This window comes from Triturus cristatus, chromosome 4_2, assembly GCF_964204655.1.
Source record: "Triturus cristatus chromosome 4_2, aTriCri1.1, whole genome shotgun sequence".
Lineage (NCBI taxonomy): Eukaryota > Metazoa > Chordata > Amphibia > Caudata > Salamandridae > Triturus > Triturus cristatus.
This window is the reverse complement of record NC_140586.1, coordinates 277,608,689-277,635,951: the sequence shown is the minus strand read 5'-3', so window position 1 is coordinate 277,635,951 and position 27,263 is coordinate 277,608,689.

Below are 27,263 nucleotides of genomic sequence, written 5' to 3'. Positions count from 1 at the left end.
AATCTTGGAATCTAGCGTCCAGTGACCACCAACAATTCCCAAATCAATGACAGTTGTTTACTGTGGTTTCTTAGGATCTAACTGGAACTCTTGAAGAATGACAGGCCCTGTAGCCTCTCAGGAGGTCTGTCAATATGTATCAGATGGGTCATATTGTATCATTTGATATAAAACGGTTCTTTCCTGATCTACCACAGGAGAGAAAGTCCATTCTGACAGCCTGTTGATGACTCCTGGTGCATGGAACTGATTCACCCTTGATTGAGTGCCCGGTTGTTTTGAGCGCTTAGTCCCAAATTTTGTATTTCTTGTGATGGAAGGTGCCACCTGGAATCACTCTGGGCAGAGTTTCCCTGTCTCGGTGTTTCCCTTCCTGCTCGAGGATGCCTCTGGTGTTCTTTGTTCTGGCTTCTGAGTTCTAAGGCTTCATGTCCTATGATAATCCCCACGGTCTCATCTGCCTCATTGTCTGGGATTCTTGGGGGCTGGATATGGTGATCTCATTGGTACTTTGTGCCTGGGCTTTTCCTCAGGGTATTAACCAAGATCGCTGGAGAGCCACTGGCAGTATTTTCACACTCCAGCATCCACTGCACCCCTCCATCAGGTCAACGCCTCTACCCACACCAGCGCACAGTGCATTGTCAGCTTCCTGGCCCTGCTGTGTTGCTGACCATCCTCATGTCTGATTGCGATCCAAGGTCAGTTCTCAGTTTTTCACACGTAGCTTCACAAGCTCTCTGAGAGCTGATCCCGATAGTGGTCAGGAGGTGGGGTTAGCGTTGTCGCCTTGTTCACATTTTGATCATATGGTCCATATTCTGGTTGGTAAATCCGGTCGTGGTCTCCGGAAGGGGGAACAACCTTTACAACGCAACTTTTACAACGCACTACCTTTACAACGCATTTTTTACAACGCATAATCCATTACAACGCATGACATTACAACGCATACCATTACAACGCATTTTTAAAAACTACCTTTACAACGCATTCCATTACAACGCATACTACCATTACAACGCATACCATTACAACGCATAATATTACACTACACTATCCAACACTTACCCTACTGTTGCACCCCCTGGAGTTAGAATAGTAATTTTTACCCCTATACTATCCAACACTTACCCTACTGTTGCACCCCCTGGAGTTAGAATAGTAATTTTTACCCCTATACTATCCAACACTTACCCTACTGATGCACCCCCTGGAGTTAGAATAGTAATTTTTACCCCTATACTATCCAACACTTACCCTACTGATGCACCCCCTGGAGTTAGAATAGTAATTTTTACCCCTATACTATCCAACACTTACCCTACTGTTGCACCCCCTGGAGTTAGAATAGTAATTTTTACCCCAACACTATCCAACACTTACCCTACTGTTGCACCCCCTGGAGTTAGAATAGTAATTTTTACCCCTATACTATCCAACACTTACCCTACTGATGCACCCCCTGGAGTTAGAATAGTAATTTTTACCCCTATACTATCCAACACTTACCCTACTGTTGCACCCCCTGGAGTTAGAATAGTAATTTTTACCCCTATACTATCCAACACTTACCCTACTGATGCACCCCCTGGAGTTAGAATAGTAATTTTTACCCCTATACTATCCAACACTTACTCTACTGATGCACCCCCTGGAGTTAGAATAGTAATTTTTACCCCTATACTATCCAACACTTACCCTACTGTTGCACCCCCTGGAGTTAGAATAGTAATTTTTACCCCTACACTATCCAACACTTACCCTACTGTTGCACCCCCTGGAGTTAGAATAGTAATTTTTACCCCTATACTATCCAACACTTACCCTACTGATGCACCCCCTGGAGTTAGAATAGTAATTTTTACCCCTATACTATCCAACACTTACCCTACTGATGCACCCCCTGGAGTTAGAATAGTAATTTTTACCCCTATACTATCTAATACTTACCTTAAATGTAATTTAATATAATGCGTTGTAATGGTATGCGTTGTAAAGGTAGTATGCGTTGTAATGGCAATGCGTTGTAAAGGTATTTTTTAAAAATGCGTTGTAGTGTCATGCGTTGTAATGTCATGCGTTGTAATGGATTATGCGTTGTAAAAAATGCGTTGTAAGTGCATGCGTTGTAAAAGTGTGCGTTGTAACGTCATACATCCCTCTGGAAGCTCATTATAATTGCAGTTGGGAGGTTTGAGAAACCAAAATACAGGGTTCAGACTGAGGTTCTGAGTAGGATCGCTGTGTGGATCAGAGGTATAGTGTTTACATGTCCATACATTGCAGAAATAGAAATGGCATTCTCAAGTTGGTGTGAAATACAACAGAGGCACCAGACTGCAAATATTCAGATTTCATAAATACAGGATGCTAGAAAATGGGTTGACGAGCTGAGGTTGACCCTCCTCTTGCAGACATACGGTCCTCTTTGTCCTACCCTCCACCTGCTGTGTACTTACTTCCTTCCCCATTTCCTCACTGCTCTTGTTGTTTCCTTTCTTTGCCACCACAGATCTCACACTTTATTACAATACTGGAGAAGTGGACTTGGTCACATGTGAATGATGCCCCATCACTTTTTTCCTGCTGGTACATCATGTCCTATCATCCTGGGATACAAACAGAGTGGACACATCCATTGAGTGAGTCGTGTTGTGGTGTTACCCTGCCCACACTACATTGGCTCTCAGTCTATTCAGTGTATGCAACCACACACACTTTCAGTGTGATGTCACACCGCTCTCTGCCTCCCACCTACTGGCAGCATTTACTTTATCTATGAAAAGTGCTCAGCAGGGGGGGCATCTTTGGATATCTTTATTGTCTGAAGTGGGAATTGCCTGCCATTTACCCTTTGATCGCTTTATTTAGACTTCAAAATGGCAAGATTGCTTCTAATGGGTTCAGAGATGCACTTTGTGCTTTGACTAAGTGAGCAAAGTACCTGCAGGAACAAAAGCATTATACTTCCACACCACAGTGAATAACGCAATCTTTTATAATAATAACCTGTTCTTTATATAGTGCTTTTATCCATAGTGCTGCACATGAGACATATTTATATCCATTTGTTAAACTACTTCTCATTCAATTGCCCATGGCAGGGTGAAAGCCAGGTTTGAGGATGCTGAAATCTTTAACTGTGACCTGTGGTCACTCATATATCTCTGTTGTGGTGCTTAACCCACTGATCTTAAAGCCGCAGCCATGCAGGTAAGAGCGGTGGGGCCGGGTGTGGGGGATTTCGACTGACGATGACAAGGGAACATTAATTATTTATTTAATTTCCCCTCGTCATCGTCCGTCTAAACCCCGGCCTCACCGCTCTTACCTGCAGGGGCCGTGGCTGTGAGCTTAATTAAAATAAATATGTGCGTGTTCAGTGTTGAGCTCTAACATATAGGGGGCGTTAGGAGGAAGCAGTAGTAATTGTGTAAGCATGGCCCCATGTACAATTTCTTTTATGGCTGCAAACACTCTGAACCAGAGTTTTTTTACACATACCAATCTCATTTTGGGAGTCACTAATGTTTTACCGGCCCCTAAAATGGGAGTGCAACTTGATACTAATTTGGTATTTGGAAGAGGCGTTATGTGGGTGTCCCTTCCAAATACCAAATTGGTCTCCAATGTCTCAAAAGTGTGCAATATTAATTCCAGTGCAAACCATTGAAAAATTATCAACTCCCAAGTAAAGGTGCCTTTGTGAATTTTTCTAACTGTTTCAGGGGGAGCGAGCAGTGGTCCAGAGGACACTGCCAACTGTCAGTAAAAGTTCAATATGTATGTATCTAGGTTTACCGACTGCTTGCAAGTTGTGCAGAACTCTGCAGTCCACCTTTTGTTTAAAATCACCAGGCGGACCCCCATGCTCCTCTACCTAACAGCTTCATTGGCTTCCAGTTGGCAAGACAATTGCATTGAAGGCTCTAGTGGTAGCTTACCAGGCCATCCATGGAAAGGGGCCCAATTATCTCAATACCTGCATTCAGCACTACTCTCCTCCCAGGGCTTTGCGCTTGCGGGACTCATGGCTGAGAGGGGTCTCCCGTTTTAAAAGACAGAGACGTGGAGGATCTTTCTTCACTGTCCATGTCGCCTCAATATGGAATCAGCTTACAATCCAATTTAGAAATATGTGTAACGAAAATTCCTTTAGTAAGCGGCTAAAAACCTATGTGTTTAGCCTATAACTCTGTGCCCCTGAACTGTAATTGCCTTAGCGCCAGGATACTCCCTGAGTAGCAGCGTGCTTTACAAATACGGTGATTCATTCAGTCAATATTAAAGGAAACAGTATTTATATATATTTAAATACTGCTATACTGCTTCCTTTAATATTGAATGAATGAATGACAGTATTTGTAAAGTGCACGGCTATTCAGAGAGTTTCCTGACGGTAAGGTCCTTGGTTTTTGATAATTAATGTGGTTTAACTCAGAGGTGACCATTTCAAATTATTATTTTTCAGTTCTTATTTGCCCTGATACTGGTAAATAGTTATATTTTCCAAGACACACAATATATCTGTTTGGTTTAATGCTGCGCGGTGCATTGTATTGTTTACTCCTCTTGTGATATCTTTTCTTTAGGTGATGTTAGGGATGGTGGTAAAAACACTGATGACCAAAATATTGAGTTGAAGTTGTGCAAGGTCCAGATCTCCCTCCCTGTGATATGCAATGACATTTTAGTTGCAGGGTGGTTGCCCTCGAGGTTTGGACCTTACTTTGCTAAATTGTTAACAATTGTTAAGAATTGTACAAAAAAGATGAGTGCGTCCTCCCCTTTCATATACCATATTGATTAATGTAGCCGTTTGGAGTATTCCACAGTACAATAAATACATCAGTAGTTTGTAATATGTTTGTACAATTGTGAGGTTTATCGCAATGAGACATTTCCTCAATCCATAATTGTTGGAATATTCAACGTGTTAACAAGTGCCAGGATGTTCCAGAGCAGCCGACACTTGTTTCACCCCCTTTTTGCCCATTCACCTCAGGCTTTTTCAAGGCTCATAGATACAATGAATCTATTTCGATATTTGCAGTATCAATGGTAGGCTTGATGAATTCCTTCTAATCCTGGGCTCAATCCCTAAACTGTGTCAGCACCAGCAGAACTCTGTTGCTGACACAACTTAGGGATAGTGCATATCTAAATATCTTCTTTTTTCTACAATGAGGAAAATATTGACATGGTAAGTATGCATAGTAAAGTATAGGATTAGTGTGCTTATGTCCACATATATGTACATTGATGATAGAAGTGTTTTGTTTGTGCTATAGAAGTGAAAGGTTGATAGTCATCCACCATTAATCAAGAAATTATATGAGCTGAAATCAGTGTTGGCATTACCTACAAATGCAAAAAGAACAATTGATGGACAGAATACAGAACAATGTCATACGTTCACCCCAGTACAGCGATCTGGGCCTAAATCCGTCGTTTTTTTGCTCCCCATGCCATTCCAGTTTGAACCCAGCCATATGCAAATCAGTCTTGAGCCTGCTCCCTATGGGAACAGACCAGCCCAAACTGCCTGGCCAGGTCCTTCCAGGACTGGAAACAAGCATCCTAGGACCAGCTTCGGGGGTTCACCCCTCATCAGCCAGGCTAGTTTGACTCCAGTGGCATGGAGAGCAAAGGACCAACGTCTGGGCATACCCGTCCCACTCGGGGTGACAAATGCAAAAAGAACAATTGATGGACAGAATACAGAACAATGGCATACATGCACCCCAGTGCAGAGATCTGGGCCTAAATCCATTGTTGTTTTGCTCCTCCATGCCATTCTAGTTTGAACCCAGCCACATGCAAATCAGTCTTGACCCTGCTTCCTATGGGAACAGTCCAGCCCGAACTGACAGGCCAAGTCCTTACAGGACTGGAAACAAGCATCCTACGACCGGTTTCGTGGTTTCAGCCCTCATCAGCCAGGCTAGCTTGATTCCAATGGCATGGAGAGCACGGGACCCATGTCTGGGCATACCTGCCCCACTCGGGTGACAAATGCAAAAAGAACAATTGATGGAGAGAAGCAGAACAATGTCATCCCCAGGGCCTGTAGGATGCTTGTTTCTGGTACAGGGAAGACCTAGCCTGGATGTTTGGTCTAGACTGTTCCTTTGAGACTCAGGGTCAAGACTGATTTGCAAATGGCTGGGTCTAATCTGGGGTGGCATCGTGAGCAAAAGAACAATGGAATTAACCCAGATCTCTTGACTGGGGTGAATGTTTTGATTTTTTCTGCATTCCGTCCATCATTTGTGTGTCTTTTGCTTTCTCGTCCTAAGTGCGCCGGGTATGCCCAGACCTGGGTCCCGGGCTCACTGTGCCACTGGATTCAAGCCAGCCTGGCTGATGATAAGTGAAACCCTGAAACCAGTCCTAGGATGCTCTTTTCCGGTCCAGGGAGGACCTGGCCTGGCAGTTCGGTCTGAACTGTTCCCTTGAGGTAAAGGGTTGAGACTGATTTGCATATGGCTGGATCTAAACTAGGGTAACATGGTGAGCAAAAGATTGATGGGTTTAACCCAGATCTCTTGACTGGGGGTGAATGTTTTGATTTGTTCTACATTCTGTCATCATTTGTGTGTCTTTGGCAATACCTCCAAAGGCTGAACTGCAAAAGTACATAAGATTTACCTTTGATGCGTTTCGGTAAAAGCTGGAGCTGCACATGTGTGGTATCTACTGACTGTTGCAAAGTGATTTTTTAATTAAAGTTAACATCTGGAGAAATAGTAGTGACATATCGTTGTTCACTAAATTTGGATGCAATAAGTGGGAGCTGGAATTCAGAAGTTAACAGAGGACAACCAGAGTTGTGAATACGGCCTCCAACAATAGATGCAAGACTCCAGATGCAGCCTCCAGAATTTAAAATAATAATCCCAATGAAGCTTCAGACCTGGGGACACCAATCTAGATATGGCTTTTGGAGTTGGACACAATGTGAAAGAAGAGGTCTTCAAAACTGAACACAGTGATCGAAGTGAGACCTCCCGAATTAAACACAATGCTACAAATGTGTGCTACATAATTGGAAGCAATTGTTCACATGTAAACTTGGACATATTGTGCCACTAGTGGTCACCAGGACCAGAGAGTGCATGAAAGGAGCCTCCAGAATCCGACACATGCATCCGAAAGGGCCTTCAAAACTGGACACAACACCCTAGACATTGCCTCTCAAAAAGGACATCAATAAACGTACCTTCCTCTAAATGTAGTAGCAATACTTTGTTTGAAGCACTGAGAGCAAAACACATTATTATAGATGAGCCACCCACACAAGCATTTGATGTATCTTCTGTGATTGGATACAATACTCTAAATGTGTGCCTTAGGCCTTCAAGAACTGGACACAACACTCTAGAAGAAGCCTTCAGAAGACAGCATTATACCTTCCGAAAGGCATTCACATTGGAGACAAATGCTCTAGCATTAGACACACCACTCTAGATGATTACATAACACCCCAGATGTGGGCCAAAAAACTAGATGCAATGACCTAGAGATGGCCTCCAGAACTGAGCACACAATTCCACATGTTGCCTCAAAAACTGGACACAGTGTGCCAGCTATAATCTCCAGTAGACAGCCTTCAAGTGAAGCATCTTGAATGGAACTCAATTCTCCAGACAGTGTTGCACGACCTTGTCAAAATACTCCTGGCAGGCCCTCCCGGACACATCAATTCAGACTTTGCTTTCCGGCCTGGATACAATACATAGATGTGACCTCTAAAAATAGTGGCAGTGCTGCAGGCGAGTCATTAAGAAATGATCAAGAAAAATGTGCCCAGTAATCAGGAGCATATTTGGAAGCTTGCACTGGCTGTACTGAAAGTGTTCTACGTGTATGAGGAAAGCTTGCACTGTTGCTACACATGTTTCACATTCTCTCTATGTATAATGCAAATGGGTACTTAGGGGCATATTATCAAGCCAGGCGATAAAATTATCGCCGCTTTAGCGGCACAAAACTGCGGCTAAAACAGCGATAGTGGGCTTGATAATATGCTCTATGGAATTCCAATTGAAGCCCATGTTAGATGTGAAGGACATCTAACCTGAGCTTCTATTGGAATTCCATAGAGCATATTATCAAGTCCATTATCGCCGTTTTAGCGGCAGTTTTCTGCCGCTAAAGCGGCTATAATTTTATCGCCTGGCTTGATAATATGCCCCTAATATTGTCCATACTTTACTTTCTCTGTTAAATTTAAGGAAGCTCGCACCACTGATGGCAAGGTTGCATGCACCTTTCTTGTGTGCTTAAGGAATTGTGAACTACCCAGGTAGCGCCTGTTTTGTGTGTGAGGGAAACTTGAACTGTGGCTATAGTCTGTGATGCACTGCCGCTGCCCGTGCTTTACCTAGGCTGTTTGTTAGTGCGGCTCGTTCAAACACTTTCACTATACAAAATCCCACACTATTGTGTTTGCCAATGCTTGTTTTCCTCGCTTCGACAAAGCACCCGTTTAGCATACTTCGTTTGCATATCTCTCCCTCCACATTTCATCAGCTGTTGGTATGTACTCAGTTTCATCCAATAACTGTTTGAGCGCTGAGTGCAATTTAGTAGAGTCAATTTACTCACAAGTACTAACAAAGGGCTGCAATCACCCAGAAACCAATCTCCCGTCTCCCTTGGCAAGCGCAGGAGTGGAGGCAGACAGAACAGCAGCTGTCATATTTATTTCTGTGGCAACGCAGGTCAGGCAAATTGAGAAAATTAATCATACAAACTATCAAACATCAGGAGGAAAGAATAGTGTGCACGATGCTGCAGGGGCTCTCAGTGCTGGAGAGGAAGCAAGCGTTTAAGTGACACCTGGATTGATCTGTCTCATTGACGTCAATGTATTGTCCATATTTACACTGAGAAGGCCTAGTATTTATGATTCACAAGCATAGCACGTCCGTTTTCTGCAGGTTCAGCCTCTTCTGCCCCTTTTAGCTGTGCCAGGGCAGTGTCAGAGACGCCCTCCCCCGCATGCCAAATCACTGCCATGCTTATCGCTTTTCCTTCCTGTGGATTAAGACAAATGACCGTTTTTACTGCCAGTCTGAAGTATAAAACAAAAAAAAGGCAGTTCAAGCGCCCACCTCACACAGAACAGGCACTTCCCATTCACATACAGCAATCATAGTGAGAGCTTCACTCAGACACAGAACAGGTAGGCGGGGCGCGGCAGTGGCGCGGCTTCCTTGTACTCGCCGGACCGGTCCAATAAAGGCAGAAGCAGGACAAGCTTCCCTCACACACTCAGAACATGTACAGTGGATGCAGCAGCACAAGGTTCTGTCACACACAGAGCAGACAATTCACAGACAGCAATCCTAATGTAAGCATCCTTCAGCCACAAAACAGGTATACACGGATCAGCAGTGGTGGAAACATCCTCATACATGCAGGATTGGGCCAATAAAGGTGGAAGTAGTGCAAGCTTCCCTCACATACTCAGAATATTTTCAGTGGGAGCTTCTATCCACACATACATACACTTCATGTCCAGAAATCATAAAGAAAGCCTCCCTAGGATAGAGAACACCTAGATGAGGGCAGCAGAGGTGCACACTTCCTTATACACACACACAGGACAGGTCCACCAAAAAGAGAAGCAGGACAAGCTTCTCTGACACACTCAGAGCATGTACCGTAGCAGCAGGAGTGGCACCACATACTTCTATCACACACAGCACAGACACTTCACAGGCAGCTGTCCTAGCATGAGATTCCATTACACACAGAACAGGTAGATGCCAAGCAGCAGGGGTGCATGGTTCCTTATACACACAGGACCAATCCAACAAAGGCAGATTCAGGGCAGACTTCCTGCACACATTCAGAAGACGTACAGTGCAAGCAGAAGGACAAGGGTTATAACACATAGAACAGACCCTTCACAGGTAACCATCTAGTGTGAGCTTTCCTTAGAAATAGAACAGGTACATGGGTAGTACCCACAGTACACATATCCTAATTCAGCTAATACAGTTCGAACAACCACCGTAGCAGTCGAAGCTTCCCTCACACACTCAGAACAGCTACAGTATGAGAAGGAATACAGGTTTCACTCGCACACTGAGCCGTCACCAAACAGACTAGAGTCATTGTGTGAACTTCCCTCAGAACAAGTAAATGAGGTGCAGCCACAGTGCACTCTCCCTTGTAAACACAAAAATACGTCCAACAAAGACAGAATCAGTGCAAGGTTCCGTCACTCAGTCAAAACAAATACAGTAAGAGCAGCAGCGGTGTAGTTTTCTCTCAGACTGACGGAACTGTTACAGCAAGCGAAAGATCTGCGGAAACTTTATGACGTCTTGTAAATATGCCCTTTTTAGGTCGAGCCTAGGCAGCACATGCTCTGTCTCTTCAGGACATGCTGTATTCACTCTGTGGACTTACAGCCTGCCTATTGCCTTTTTATTTATCCCTTCGATTGTCATTCAAAAATGCTTGCTTGCTAATGGTTAATCCTTCCTCTCTGACCCTCCCTTTTATGTTTGGTTTCCTCCCACAGAGCACCGCCCAATTACTGTTAACATTACACTTCTGTGTTTATGTCTTGATTTGGGGGACTATTTTTTTGTTTTATTCCTTCTCATGTCACTTTTTGCCTGTCTTCGGTGGTGAGACGCTGCAGATGCTGTTTTCGAAATTGCCTCTTTAATTTTGTCTGACTTCAAAGTGCGAGGATTTCCCCCAAACCCCTCTAGCATTGCTGCTTGTTGCTTGTTGCTTTAGTGAGCCTTGGTCATTGGACCTTCAGCACAGTTAAGGGCAAGGCCTGGGCGACTACTGCCGCATTTTCTCTGGTGCTTGTTTATATAATGTGAACTCAAGCGACCCGAAGGTGTTGGAGGGGTTTACATGAGTGCTAGTTACATTACACAATGTAAGATAAATTCTTTTATTTTTAGGTGCATGGAAATTAAGTGATGCTGACGCTGCCCTTATTCATTATTTCCCCTCTACCTGACAAATGAGAGCAGTATTCGTCCCTCCCACGTCTCTGCATGCCCACCCCACTGCCTCTTCCTGTCGTCCTCCTTTTCTCAGAGCTCTAATTTCAAAGCACATTTACAGCAGCTACCCTGAGACTGTGAGACACTTTTTATTATATAATGTGAACTCGAGTGACCGGAAGGCGTTGGAGCACTCTACATGAATGCTAGTTACATTACACAAGGTCAGAAAATGTTGTAGGGCATTTTTATAGAGCGTGAACTCGACTGACCTGGAGGTATTGGAGCAATTTACAAAAGTGCCAGTTACATTACACAAGCTCAAGTTAATTTTTTTGTTTTTAGGTGCGCAGAATTTAAATGATGCTGATGTCGTACCTGTTTATTCATTATTTACCCTCTACCGGACAAATGAGAGCATTTCGTTGTTGTTGCTATGTCCAGTGCTCCTATACCCATGGGCCTGGGACAGAGGGTGGGCCTGGGCACTTGCTGGTAAACAGATGGTGTGAGCAGTATTTTCATTTGAAAACTCTGGAGAAGGGTGCCTGGTGAATAGAGGCCTGGGGGAGGAGGGATGTGACGTCCCCACCATTGGAAAGTACTTCGCTGCTTTTTTTCATGGGCTGTTCAATACTCTAGTGATGCAGCAGCACATAGCATGTTATCGTGCTGTTGACTTGCATCGAGGCACTTGTCTTTCAGTCTGTGCATTAAAAAGCCTTGGAATGTGTCCATAAATGTTTCCTGGGGCCAGCATGTATTGCTGAATCACACTGCATGACCCAGTGTGAAGTAATTGTATAGCTCTTCAATCTCGGCAGCAGAGCAACCAGGATAATGTGCTGCATGACTAAACACTTATATAAAGTCCAAGAGGCGAGACCTATTGGCTATGCCAATGCTAGTTATCTGTGTGTCATCGGAAAGGATCCATCTTTCTATAACTTACCGCAAAAGCAAGGGGGGGCAATAAATATTACCAAGTTTTTAGCACCAGATAATGTACCAATCTAACCCTAGTAATTAGAATGGATGTGGAAAGTGAATTTTCAGATGTTCTTGGCACAGTTTCATCAAGTACCGAGAATAAAACTATAATCATGATAATAGTTAATTACATAGGTCAGTGTGCTCAGCAGATGTGCTGGGAAGTTTAAAGATGCACCCACCTTGCGTTTTGCAGAGATTTGCACTTCAAGCTCACATCTTGTTTCATCAGCAGGCTAGGAGTTCATGGAAAAATCAACTTAATCTTTACAAGGTTGGAGTATGTGAACTGTGGACTAGTAACACCTGACATTGACTTGAAATATTCAAAACTGCTATGCTAAGGCCTACATGAAATAACCAGCTATTCTTAATAGTAGGAAGAGAACCCTATGTTTTATTTGTAACTTTTTTTTACTGAACAAAAAACACATAGATAACGTAAAAAATGCCAAAAGCAGGACGTATTGTTAAATCATTTTAATTATGGAAATGTAATCAAAATATGAGAAACTGATTAGTACAAGCAATAATAGATTACAACCATTTGAAAAATTAATATGATGTGGAACAATAGAAGCATAATAAATTAATATAATTTTTCAATAATGGGAATAAAATAAAGATGGAGGAAGAACGGAAGAGAAGATAGAAGAAGAAATACTGTACAAAATGAGACAGACAGGGCTTTTTTTAAAAAAGACAAAGGGCCTGATTTAGACTTTGGTCGAGAGGGTACTCTCTCGTAACAGTGAGTACCCTCCCTGCCAAAGCGAAGTTCCATTCGCCTCATTTAGAGAAGGGCAGAATTTTACTATATAGACGACAGAGACTGCTACCTCTCTGTCAGCTACACACACCTCTGATGGCCCAACAGAGTAACGGCCATCAGAGGTTTTGCCAGGTGTTTGCCCGCCCTATTTAGAGTGGACGAACAAATGACCAGGTTTCAATGTCCATCACCTTCAGGTAAGTAAAAATTGGCAGTAACGAGAAGTGAAAACTGCAAAATTCCTGCCACGCCATGTGATAAATCTCCCAAGGTGAGGGGATCATTGTTTTTTATATTTTCAAAAAGAAAATCCTGCTTTGGAACTTTCTTTTAAAAATTAAAAAAAGTTAAAAGTTTGACATCTGGCTCCGTCATCTTGATGGAGCCGTCTGGAAAACTCTTAATGCAAAGCGGTTCCTGTAAATGCATGAGATGTCAGTTGGGCTGGCAGACATCTCTAAATTTGGTGGGTGCATACTCCCTCAGTATATTTAGAGTAAATTTCCATCTGCCAAACTTTAAATCAGGCCCTAATTTTGTCTTTGAAGACATGTTGGCTGTAAATGAGATCAAATAATTGTAATTTTATAATTACTTATGTTTACAATGCCTAATAAACAGTGTATTAAATAGAAACAATCATGCAAAGACTGTCTACACAGCTCTTTTATAGATGAATAGATTAAGTGAAACATTATAAGCATGTTCAGCGTCAGCACACCCTTGCGGGTAAAAGTGTGCTATACAAATGTGCATAACATAGCAGAGCATAACATAGCATAGCATAACATAACATAGCATAGCATAGCATAGCATAACATAACATAACGTTTTCTCTTCACATCACTGCATTTGTTAGACCCTTTTTATACACACACACACGTGAATATCGTTGCCAGTATTGAATGCTTTTTACTGCATGTGGGCCACAAGTGGCTTTGCATTCAGTTCTTGTTCCTCCCTGTGCTTGGGTTCCTTTTAGTAACATATTATACCACGCATGCTTGTTTTCTAACTGGGCCTCGCCTTCCTCAAGGCGCTTATTGTGATAAAACGACTATGAACATATCCAAATGAATTAATGAATATATGCACTGATATAGCCGATAAATATTAATAATTGTGTTGATTCCCTGTTTGCCACTCATTTGCAATGACAACCTGTTCAATTGTGACATGGAATAAGGTTCAGCACACAGTAAACATCTCCAAGAAATGCGCCCAATTTGAAATGCATTAATATCTGTCACAGAGCACCTAAGGGTCTTTGTACTTTAATTTACCATAGTGTCAATGAAGAATAAATCAGTTTTTCCACCACTTCTAGCCCTTTTGCAAGGTAAATAGATCTGACAGGACGCAAACAAATGTTACCCATATTTCCACGCGAAAAAGTAATTTACTGAATGATTTGTAGGTCGCAACATGCAAAAGTGAAGTAGCTTACTTGCTCAAAACATAGTATTAATGAAAGTTCCATAGGAGATTATCACAAGATAAATGCCCACCACCCACGTTATGTGCCCCTAGCTGAATGATGTTTCCTGAATTTCTTGATCTTCAGGTTAGGATTTAATTGATTTAATTTAATTGTGGGTTTATATAGCGCTAGAATCGACTCCCGGAGGAGTATCTCCGCGCTTCGACCGCTGGGGAACCCGTCCTGGCTCACCCTGAGAGATGGTCCCTAATGGGTATCTCTAAGGTGCGACCAAGCATCCCCGGCGGTCTGGGGGGGCCGTTGTGAAGATGAGGCAAGCTAATGCCCAGAGTTGCTGAGTGTGGTCCCTGACTGGAGTAGGCACCGAGGCGAGAATTATCGAGCCCGCTGACCCTGGTCCACGACCCTGCCACGTCGGGAATCGAACCCTGGTCCCGGGCCGTCCTCTGCTTACGGGTCTGTCGCCTCTAATCAGTGAGCCACACCTCTCCACTGTGGATGTTGCTGAAAACCAAACTTTTCAGAATGACGTTCAAATAAATTCCCACATTCAGTCAATAAATGACTGAACGCTTAGGGTCTCAGTTATATATTGTCAGACGGCTTGTTGTTCTGCCAGTGCGATGGAATCAATTACTCCATCGCCCTGGTGGAGGGAGTCACCCACCAGACTTATAAATGACCGCCATGCGTGCAGTCATTTATAAAGCAATGGCAGGAGCAGCCGCCATGGCGGAGTCTGTCACTGGATTTGTCTTTTTGGTACAGGGCTCTGTCAACGGGACAGAGAGACAACTTGGAAACCACCCGAAAATCATGTGTTCCAACAGATTCTCTGTTATGCCTTATATGGCCTATTAATAAATTGTATTGAGCATTGAAACAAATATCAGATTATGGTGTATATGCGTGATGGATGGATGCAGTGAGTATGATAGACAAATGAATGTCTCTGTAAATTTATATTTATTATGCTTTAATATTTAAAACAACATTCTAAATAACAAATACATTGTTTTGTATTTTCTCTAAAATGTTAGCGTCACTATCTTTATTTGACATGTTCTAATATTTTTATTAGTTTTGAAGTTGCCCTAGATTATTTACAGTATGAGACCTCAACCAAACAGGTTCATCTTTTCATTTTGAAAATTAAAATCCAGAAACAGGATTTTCTTTTTGAAAATAAAAAATTCAATGCTCCGCTTGCCACTGGGAGTTCTGTCTTATGGCAAGGGGAGCATTTAGCAGTTTTCACTGCCCCTTATCACCCGAGTTTTCCTGGCGGTGATGGGTGGTGAAAACTGACCAGTCAGCCCGCTCATCTAAATTAGGTGGACTGGATGATAGGTGAGCCTCCGATGGCCCTTACTCCACAGGGTCATCGGAGGGGATTAATCACAGCAGAGATAGAGTAGTCTCTACCGTGATTGACCCTAAAGTACGGACCTCATTCTTGTCGGTAAGGATACTCCATCACCATTGCAAAAGAGTATCCTTACCACCAGGTATTAAATCACCCCTTAAGTCTGTCTCAAGTTTTTTCTTTCATGCTGTTTTGCTTTATTTTTCTTTCAGCAGAATTGGAAGGCCTACGTGCCAAGAAGTGCTTTATATAGCTCCCAAATGAATGAATAAATACATAAATAAATAAAATCAAGTATATATGCACAACAAGGGCGATGGGAAATTATTTCAATAATGGTTTCTAGAATGTTTTACAAATAGAAGATGCCTGTTGGGAGGAGAATACTTTGAGGACTCCATCAGAGAGTTTACTTTAATGAAAGAGGTACTATGTGGTTTGTTCTCTCTCTTTACAGACACACAAACCCACACATACATGCGCACGTGCACACACACAATCCAGCAACAAGCATAGATGCACTTGTCTTCATATGCACACATATTATGCCACAAGCACATATTCACACACAACCATAAAAATCAACATACACAAACACACACATTCAGCCACTGACACAGCATCCAGTCAGACACAGGCATGCACGCAGGAACACAGACACATAGACACAAAACACTCATCCTACACACCCAGAGGCACACAGCACTCAGCCACAGCAAGTGGAAGCGATTATGAGAGGACAGGACATAAAGTCAGGATTCTACAACTAGTGAGAGAAATGCAACAATATTCCCAACTGGACAAGTGGCAGCAGCCAGAAACAGAAATAACGTTTCTGTTGATATACATCAGAATTTACAAAAGGACAGGATTAAATAGGTTCAATTCTCATAAAATAAACAAGCTTCAGACACATCAAGCTGTCTATTTTTCTCCTCTTTAATTTTGCTTGTCATTTCAGCTTCAGCACCATAGTTTGATATTTAAAAATGTGCTACCTTTTTCATGAGATAAAATGATATTGTTTTATTCATCATTAGCATCGTAAGTAAAAGCATAATTATGGCACTTTATTCATATTTTGTTGGTAGCAACTACCTCATTCATTAGTAACTCCCAGGCAGTAGGTAGCACTTTCTCCATATTTAAGTTGCCCAGTGCCTGCAGTGGTCAGCAGAAGGGTAAATGGGTGGTGAGAGGACTGCGTGCAAGCATAAGCCCAACCCATCCGCACTGGAACACCAATGTTTTTAGGTGGAGGATAGCAGGCCTGTGTAGGTCGAGGGTAAATTGCATCCCTGATCCGATTGCTGTGACAGATATTTAGGGTCAAATGTATCAGTTTCAGAGTGAGGAGTAAGAGGTGAGTGCTTCTATCTGCACAGAGCAGGGCCATCAGAAAGGGGGGGGGGGGGGGCGGAGAGCGCATTATTCTGACGGCCCCACAGTTTTTCAGACTTAGTCATTATTTATTTATAGATTTTCAAGAAAGACTGCACTATTTATTAATGATGAGGAAGGTCACATGACTAATACAGCTAGATGTCACCATATGCTGTATCTGCTGTATTCTCATCCTTTGCAGAATATTTTTTTCTAAACTTAGGAGCAGGTGGTATTGAAGTCACGCCTAAAATTGTTGACCCAGGCCCCGTAAAAACATCTGATACACTTTGCAAAGAGCTAGTGCCAGCAACCATCATTGTATCTTCACCTTCCTTCTAAGCCTAATCTAGCACTAGTTCTTCACACTAAGGACACTAGCAATGGCAATAGGGGGGTTGTACCCACCTCCAGAGGAGGTGGTGTAAAAACACATACTGTCTGAGTCGCGATTAGGCAGTGTGTTACACCTGGACAGTAGGAAGCCCTCCTAATATCCACTTTTAGATCAGCCCATTACACGCCACAACTACAGTAGCTGGTTAGATTGGTAAATGCAGGAATGGGACACATTAATTACATTAATATGTTACTTAAAGACAGGAACATGAAACCAACCTTTTAATACTGAGACATCAAAGTCATCTTTGATCATTTAAGCAGTATTGAGAAGAGAAAGAAAACATTGTATCTTCCCAGTCATGTCTTTTCTTCCAGTTATATTGTTCCTTGCTAAATAAAAAAACCTCTGCTTGGTGACAGGCGATTTCCTATTATCAATTCTTCAGCAGTAAGGAGAAGTGTTGCTTTGGGCCATTTCTAGTAGCTATCAGAAAATTGGAAGTGCAGTGGAAAGTACAAGACAGGGGCTGGGCATATCCAAGCTTAGGCCACAGTTATGCTATGTGGCCTATATTCGTATATCCTTAATGTAAGGATTGATATTTCTTCTCCATAGCAACAGAGTCAGGGCAATACAGGGCTATCTATTTCAAGAGGTCAAACATGACCTTGAAAAACAACTATCAGGAGTCCCTTGAACTTCCCTTGGAATTAAAGTGACAAGTTAAATGTCAGAGATGAGTTTATGGATATGGGAATTTGGAAGTGAATGGCAGAAAAGGTGCCATTTCTTTCAACTGGCAAAACAAAGTTGTGTCAGCTGATAAGATCCCCCATACACTTAATAACAAGCATTGGCAATAGGCTACCAGCCATTTGGCTCAACAATGCTTATTGTACTGTATCATGGCTTTTTAAAAATTTATTGTTGGGGGAGCTGCCAGGCCCTCGCCAATATTAAAAAGGAATTGTCTAAAAGCAAAACTTGTTTTGGTCTCAAAAAGCGCACATGCGAGAATAGTCCCTGGCACTGAAGGGAACTACATTGTGTGCAGGTATGGTCGCTGTGAAAGAGCAAAATGCAGTTATTCACAGTGAAATTATCTGGTGGCGAAAGTCGACTGGACAAAACGCCCAATGCATGCTTTAGTGGGCCTAAGAAAAATGTGAATGAGACATAAAACAAACGAATGGATGAAAAGCCCCGAATTGTAAGTATATTACAAATATAATTTTAGTAAAATAAAAAGGTCTTGGCCAACATTATACCTAAAACAAGCATTTGCAATGCAATAGGTCTCCCATTTACTAGAGTTTGAGCTATAGGCATTGTAGATTACAATGCCTTTTATTAATGTGTTGATTTTTTAAACAAAAAAAAGGCATAGTCATTTGCAATGCCAATAGCACAAACACTCCCAAATGCGAGACCTAATGCATTGTAAATGCTTGTTCTATTTTCTCTAAATTAAAGTCGCATGATCTCCCAAAAGTATGCCTTGAATGAAAAACTTTCCGATTTTGGCCTTGAGTCTGTAAAAATAATAAGCAGAATTAAGTGTGGTAAATCTCACTGGATGCCCCAGTTATTTTGACAGCTAGTTTCAGAGCTACTTCGGCAAGATTCTGTCTGAAAACATTTAGAGAGACCAGCCAACGTTATAACTGAAGCCTTTCAAGCGTGAAATATAGTTGACAATAACAGAGCAGCGAGGTGGTTTTTGAAACAGTGAGACACTTATATTACATTTGCTGGTCAAATGTGAGCATGCTTTACGCCTTGAGTGCAGGAACCTACATTTTAGCCTACCACTCCACTCTACAGCCAATTATAATCCCTCTAAGAAAAGCAATGGCAGTGTTTACAAATGGCAAGCAGCAGGAGAACTTCCCCGGCAAAAGGCGGAGTTTCACCCCTTTAACAGATTACTTGATGTCTCGGAGAGACAGTGCATGCGCCTTGCCTAGGCGAGACCTAAAAAGTCTACGTTTCTCCTACACTATATAAAAAAGAAAACCACAGCCATCTGTGCAGTTGTTTACAGACATTAACAAAATGTGTGTAAATGAAAGACATCACTTTGTGAATGAATGAAACACATATCACGCTTGGCAACTGGGGCGGAGAGAAACACAGTGACAGAAACAAAAGCAGGAAGGGGGGTGGGATGGTTGAGGGGCACATGGGAAATGCATTTTTTTGCAAGCCTTGAAACCACGTGTTAATGTAACCCTCGCTTCAAATGATACTTACTCGATAAAACGCCTTTTCAGGAAATGTTGCTATGAAAGTTGTCGTTACACAAGAACTTGATACAAATAACGAAGCTTGCAGGCATTTATTCTGACTTTATAAAATGCGGTTACATTGTTTCAAAACAAGAGTCAGAGAAACAAAGAGAGGGCCTGCCGGGGAGAACACTGGCATGGGAGATCAGGGGAACACATCTATTTTGCAGCCGAGGAAGTAGAGGGAATGATGAAAGGCAGAGCACGTATCGTATTTCACGCGCACACAGGAAGCAGAAAGCAGCAAGTGTAACCATCATTCAGAGGATGCAGATGTCTCTCACACACGCACACGCTGCCCCAGGAAGAAGAATTAAACAAGACATGATGGCACAGGCTGCCACACTCCACCCACTCACTGGCGCCTTGCTTCTGCTTGCCTGCTGCTCTGCCGAGGGAAGCCGTGGAGGGGAGCAGGCCATGCACCCTGTCTTCTGCTGGCGCTGGGCTGCCCTTTGGCTCGGGTATTGTTATGCAGCAGGCCGGGGATGTGAACAAGTGATGCTCAGCGTAGACATCTTACCGCTGAGCAATGGCATTGATAGTAGCGTGAGCCATCACCTTCTGCCGCACCACGTGAACCCCGGAGTGTAACGCAACAGGTCCCATCTCTTAAAATATACCCTTTGTATTTCTTCTCTTTCTAAAGGGCTTGTGCATAGGTCTGGGAGACCCGAGGAAGCCCTTGTGCACCCCGGGGCGGTAAGTACGTCATAAAAGCTGGAACCCAGTCACCGCAAGCCCATTTCCCATCGGTGCAATGCTACCCAAAACTACATGGCTAATGCAAAATGCACAATATACAATTATCTTATAATGTAATTAGCACGGGCATGGGTATTGCCATGTTCGCCTGCGAAATACAAAATTCACAGGTAACGCAGCATGTGTGCCTTAATATCTATTGCAAAATGCACCTTGTATATGTGTATGCCATCATGGAAGTCATCTTTGAACACCAGGAGTCGGCTTGCGCACACCAGCAGGTTAAGTACGGAAGCCTGGTTGCGGGCCTCTTGGTCTGTGGATGGTTAAGAAAGTTCCCCTCGGACACACATTAACCAGAAGAGCGGCCGGAAACTGTAGTTAGGCGGTGCTGCTTCCGGAATAAACGGAAGTGACGCATCGGATCTACAGCCAATTATAAGCCCTCTAAGAAAAGCAATGCCAGTGTTTACAAATGGCAAGCGGCAGGAGACATTTCCCGGCGAAAAAATGTGTTTTTAACCTTGGGATGACTCACATAATGAAATAAAGAAGTTGGAATTATATACGTGAGTCAGACCTAATTTTATTTAAGACTTTACTGGTCTCTCTTTTTGGTTTTGGGGTTTGCTTTTTCCTTTTTTATATTTTTCACACTTTCTTGAATGGGATACACAGTTTTTTTCATGAGAATGATATCGATGATGATAAAATTGTGAGCAAACAGGTGAGTACCAGCCAGCAGCTCCTCTGGTGTTGCACACGTGAGATACTTTCTCATTTTTTCCTCACTTTTTCTTTATAATTATTGCACTATAGTCACCTATAGATGCTGGTTGAGTGACTTTAATACATGGCTGTTTTTTTTTTCACTTTTTGGGAATTAATAAATATTAAGTTGCATGGCACTGGGGACTTAATGATAGTTCATGATAAGAACTACTAATGTAGGAGTAATAGCTTTATACATTACCCTACTAGGAATCCCATGTAATTATATTGTTTAAAGTCGTGCCTTTTTGTTACCAGGTCTTTGTTGTTGTATTACAGATTGAGTGGAGGGTGGCCTGGTATACATCTTCCCTCTGTAAGTCCTTGTTGAATATAGGAGGTGTACACCGCCAGAAGTCTAGCTACACCCCTAGGATGGGCTACCTGGTCTATACTGCTAAGGAAGGTTTCAGCCATTTTTAAAAGTATCAGAATAGAGGGTTCTCAGTAGCAAAGGTGGCACACGCTCTGCATGTAGTCACCGAAGGGGTGGATTAGCCTTTGGGGATAGTAGGCCATTGGTTACTAGCACCCACACCTCTTATAACCCTAAATCTAGGATTAAAGTCCCCTTCAGCCCACAGATAAAAGCACACTCCTGGAACCAAATAATCACTGGCACAGGGCCCTCTGAGGGATCGCCCAAAAGTAAATGATTCAGTGCATTGTGAGAAATGTAGTCCTGACCTCCAGAAAGTTTCAGAATGCTACTGCTTTCCCCCGGAAATCCAGATGTCGAAATAACTTCATGCTGACTAAATAACTTCATGCTGATCTTACTGCTTCCAAGTGCCAAGGCTTTTTGGTGGCCTGTCCGGCTACTACTACCATCACTCAACTCTGTAACTAGAGGGATCTCCACAGCACCATCAACCGACCACCTCAGTGACCCCATTGTCAACTTTTTACATCTGTTTCCTCATCAGCACTGTCAAAATGGTAAAACCAGCTCTCGCTTCAGCATCAAGGAAAGCCACATCAACTCTGCACACGGTCCCTACGAGCCAGATAAAATTCAGCTGACTATCGGGACCTGACACTGGGACCCACATCACCTTAACCTCCATGGGTTATTCCAAACTCGACCTGCAAGTGACCATTTGCCACTAGTGCTTTTTACCATTGATCGCAATGTTAAAGTTCTGCAGTATTAAATTGCACTGATTTATTTTTCTTTCTAAATCTCATAACTCTGGCTATAATTATGCAATTATGTTTGTTTTAATATCTAAAATTATACAAAAATCTGGGTTGACTGAAGCAATGACACATTTACTGGAGCACCACAGAAAGACATAATAAGTACTGCCATTCTACTTAATAGAATCAAGTTTGAATTTTAATAAACCAAAGACTACATATCCTTATAGCCATATGCTGACTACCAGTGAAACAAGACTGGTAATCAAAACTCTATGATTCACCATTTAGGTATATGGAAAACAGCACTCTATGCATATTCAACTCTGTGCCCACCAGTAGTCACTGGCTAGAGCTATCAATCCAGGACCTACCCAATCTGTGCAACCACATGCAACAGAAATCCAATGAATAAAACTTGCAAACTAGAAAGACTCTTCTTTGGAATGGCCACTGTGCTCCATTTAATGCCAAGCTTGAAACCCCTACCTGATGTTTAGTAGAAATAAACGAAATCATGTTTGACAAAGGAATTTCCAAGCTCACACCCATATTTTGAAATCAATGTGCTCATAAAATAATTTGTTGTAATTTACAGTTCTTACACAAAACCCACCACTACCTATAAATATGTTCCCTAATGGTCCATCCCTCTCTATGACACCCCTGTCCTGTTCTTTGTACATTCCACAATACATTGACAGTCTGGAATGTTCAGAGCTCAAGTCAGCTGTTCTTGAGGAGATCTTGGTGATAGATGAAAATAAAAAACTCTTCACTCAATGTTTTGGCTTTGTCTCATTTTTATCATTGTCAACAAAAATCAAGGACTGTGCTGGGGACAACTATGATCTACCTTTACAACTGCATAAGGTTTTTTCTTCTCTGCCATTTGTATGACATGAACATCCATACATGTCCAACACTCAAGGTGAGTAAAAATAAACATGAAACTTTAGCATCGATAAAGAAATTAGAAATATATGGACAACACTTGTAAAAATGAATATTTTCAAGTACTATTGAAAGCTAGTTAGCGAAGTGACTCCATATTATATTTATGGTGCACATCTAAGGTTGACACTTTACCACAACATAATTTTGTACAGTGCCCGTGGATCTTCTTGGGGTCATTACATTTTCAAATATCAAGCCATGTGCAAAAATATACGGATAACCATTCTCATGTACCTCATTTGGCCCGCTGAGGAGAAGATAGTGTGTTTTCAATCATTCGAGGATTCTTTAACATGGTATACCCTTTGAATGCAAACCGTGGGTCATCAGCATGTCATTACAATTGAAATAAACAAGCTGTGGGTTCTTTTCACAATACAAAAATTCTGTTTTACCTTATTGCATACCTGTGGTATGGCGCACTGAGCAGAATACAGTGTTTATTCAGTGGTTCGAATTGCCTTTGAATCTCTCATCTTCAAGACCGCATTAAAGGAGTGTTTCTTCACTTTCCTTTCCTCCCTTGTGACTGCGCAGTCACGCCTCAAGTATAGGCGTGTTCACGTTTCCCTCCCACCATGCATTTACAACATCTGAAGGGAAAACAGAAGTACCATGTTTCAGGATATTCCAGTTCAGATAAGAATGTTTGTGTGTATCAAAACTGTGTTCTGCACACCTTGGAAAAGTTCATTTAATTTAAAAGGTAATATGCATAATATCAGCATAAGATATTAATTGACAATCAGCATGGTGTAACAGTTATATACATCCCTGTTTATCCCTATATACGTTTGTGAGATATTATAAGCAGGTATATTCAGTTATCTGAAGTTATCAGTCTATTTTTGTAAATGTCACCTCACTGCTATGATGAACATGCACATGATAACTGTGATGTGCACTCCATCGTAATACCATACTATCACATCAAAATATGGTGACAGCGCATCAGAAACTAGGGAGTAATTTGAAAACTAAGTAGCAATTCAAGTTTGAACTATTTATAATTGTAATGTACACCACAATAGAGTACTAAAATGCTTTCATGAAGCATAGTAACACGCACATTCTTTAAAAGTCACAGACAAACAAGTTGTTTGCATGTTAAAGCAGTAATGTGCACACAAGTTTTGAAATGTCATTCTGATAATCCTGATAATATCATTCTGATATTCATATGTATTTAGTATATGTAAGCTTTGTACTGTAATTGCCTCACTTATCTTCCATTTTATCACAAGGCATATATCTTTCCACATAATCCATCATCTTCAGTTTCATCTTTACTCTCTGTTTTTCACAGTCAAATAGAGGCTGTGTGTATGTCCCAACCACCAAATTTTCTTAATGAAATTGGTGAACCCATAATAATGCTGGAAAGATTGTGTTAAGCGTTTGGAGTCATATTTAATGGCGATACGAGGTATAAAGTTCTCTGCTTTATACAAACAGCATATTCTACTACATAATATGGGTATACATGGGGAAATGTTTTTGAGAATCTACAAAAGTCTTTGCTAAATGAACATATTGATGGTGCTTTACGATTGGATATCTATCAACTCACATTTAAAAAACGTGAGGTTCATTTTGGAGAGACACAGAGGGGTATTTTTACAATAAAGTGGCAAAGCGTGTCGTTAAGCCAAAAAGGCTACCAAAACCCTTCGTCACTTTAGAAACTCAGGGCTGCACCATATTCAATAGAATATGGCGCAGCCCTGCGCTTCCTACGGTGCTGGTGCTAACTTTAGCTGGCAAGCGCCAATGCAGGCACCCTTGCACTATAGTGCAAGGGTGCTTGTGTTGAGGGGAAGATCGTTTATGTGCATGTTTTCCCTGGTCTCAATTTTGGTGCTGCCTCCTATTTATGCATCAAAATAAATGCGTGTTGCAGTGGAATGCCCACTGCAACACCCATTGCAATCCCCTTGTATATAAGGCGAGGCCCCTATCACTCTCACAACGTCACAGAAAGTGACTTTGTGGTGGCGATAGGAGCTTGTAAATATGCCCCTGAGTTTTGTGTTGGAAAGGAATACGCCTTTTAGCAGGGTGCATGAAAAAATTTAAAAGTTACAAATTGCATTGCTGTCTTAAGAAGTCTCTCAAATAAATGTGATTTTGGTCTATTGTGTGACTCCTTAATCTGTTATTAATTAGTCAGATGCAACTCTCAGATTGAAGAGAAGCTATTATCAATAAACCAATGTTTAAAAGATGCAGTTGGTATATCAAAAAGTATAGAATGCACTGCACAATGTGTTAAAGAGGTAAAACAATAAGTATTACCAATTGTAGCAATACTGGTGTCTTGTAAATTACAAAGAGTTCAAAATGCTAAAACTGTACAAACAAGAAATGTAAATAGAAAGAATGACAGTATGTCGTTCATTGTCCAGAATGTGGAATGTGGAAAATGCAATAAAAATGCCACTTTGAGAGAGTTTGTAGAGAACAAGAAGGTGAACAAATTCATAAATTAGAAAGTGTAGAAAATGTATTTGAAATATTTGTGTTACAAGTGAAAGATGATGATTATGAAGAGAATTGTAGTTACCCAAATGTATTATTACCTTGACTGGAAAAAAAGTGTCTACCATTATAGATTCCTGTTCTAGGAAGATACTGTGGAATTCAAATTTGTATAGATTTTCCAGGTTTATTTTCTGAAAAATTAGGATTACTTCAACATTTTCAGCATAGAATTAAATTTAAGATTAATGCCATACCATGACCCACAAACCAAGATAAATTCCTAATTTAATTAGAGAACTTCTTGAGAAAGAGCTAAATAAACTACAGGCACAAGGGGAAATAGAACCAATTGACTACTTAGAATGGTTTACAGTTATATTTGTTGTGAAATCAGTCGGGAAAGGCATTTGCTTGATTGTGAATCTGCATGATCTAAATACAAACACCTGGATTGATAGACATCCCTGTCCTGGAATAAATGATGTGTTAAACACTATAGCTGATAAAAATTGGTTTGCTGTTACAGATTTTTCTATGACTTATCATCATGTGAGAATTCTTCCAGACTCGTGATCTTTGACTCCATTCATTATTTCATTAAGAGCATACACATTTTTCAGGATGCCATTCAAATTGAGTGCTGCAGCTTCTGTATATCAGAAGATTATGCAAGAAATATTGAAAGATGTTCAACACACTTTGTGCTTCCATGATGATATACTTCTGTATAATGCTGGTGTCGGAGAACATGACACCACACTTAGAAATATGTTATCTAAGCTAACTAAAGCAGGTCTCACTATAAAAAAAGAAATATTCTACCCGATTTCCAAGGATGGTGTAAAATCCCCAAAAAACTTGGTTGAGACTGTCAGAAATGCCCCTAAACTCACCAAAAAGGATGACCAAAGATCATTCCTGGGACTTGTGGAGTACATGTCTAAGTTCATCAATACTTTCTCTAATCTTGCTGACACATTGAGAAATGTTTGCAGGAAGGGCATTCTTTTCACCTGTCCAGAATGCCAACCATCATTTAATCGTCCTACTAATCTTGCAGCGGACAGCACGAATCACCTGCATTATCGAGTGTAGGAGTTTTTAAGCCAGCACAGCGCGTGGAATTAGCAGCGCGTTTTTTAAACCGAGTGCCCGTTTTTCCTTATAACACATTGTTTATTTTATTATTTGTTGTACCCGTGTTTAGGAAACAATTGTTAGAGTAGCACTTACCTGCATTTTAAATTGGGACCTTCACTGCGCTTTTCGCAGGTCGTTAGTCTGGGACATTGCATCGCCGCCATCTTGGGGGTAGTTTAGAGGACTCTGTAGAGCCGCCACTTCCGCGTGTGCTCTAGTTGGAGACACAGGAGGCGGGGCCCCTACTTAAAGCTACCATGACAACGCGCAGCGGTGACGCGCAGCGGAAGCGCCGTCTCAGCGCCGGAGTCACGCCAGAGTCCAGCCCGTCTGTGCCCGTCCGGGCCCAGACGGGCGTAGGGCCGGATACTATGGCGAAACCTAAGTCCGCGACGCGTTCTTACGAGCGCAACGAACTTATGGCTCTTCGGCACGCACTACCTAACAGCGAGGATCACTCTATGCGACGCCCATCCCCCCCTTTCGTCAGAGAGGTAA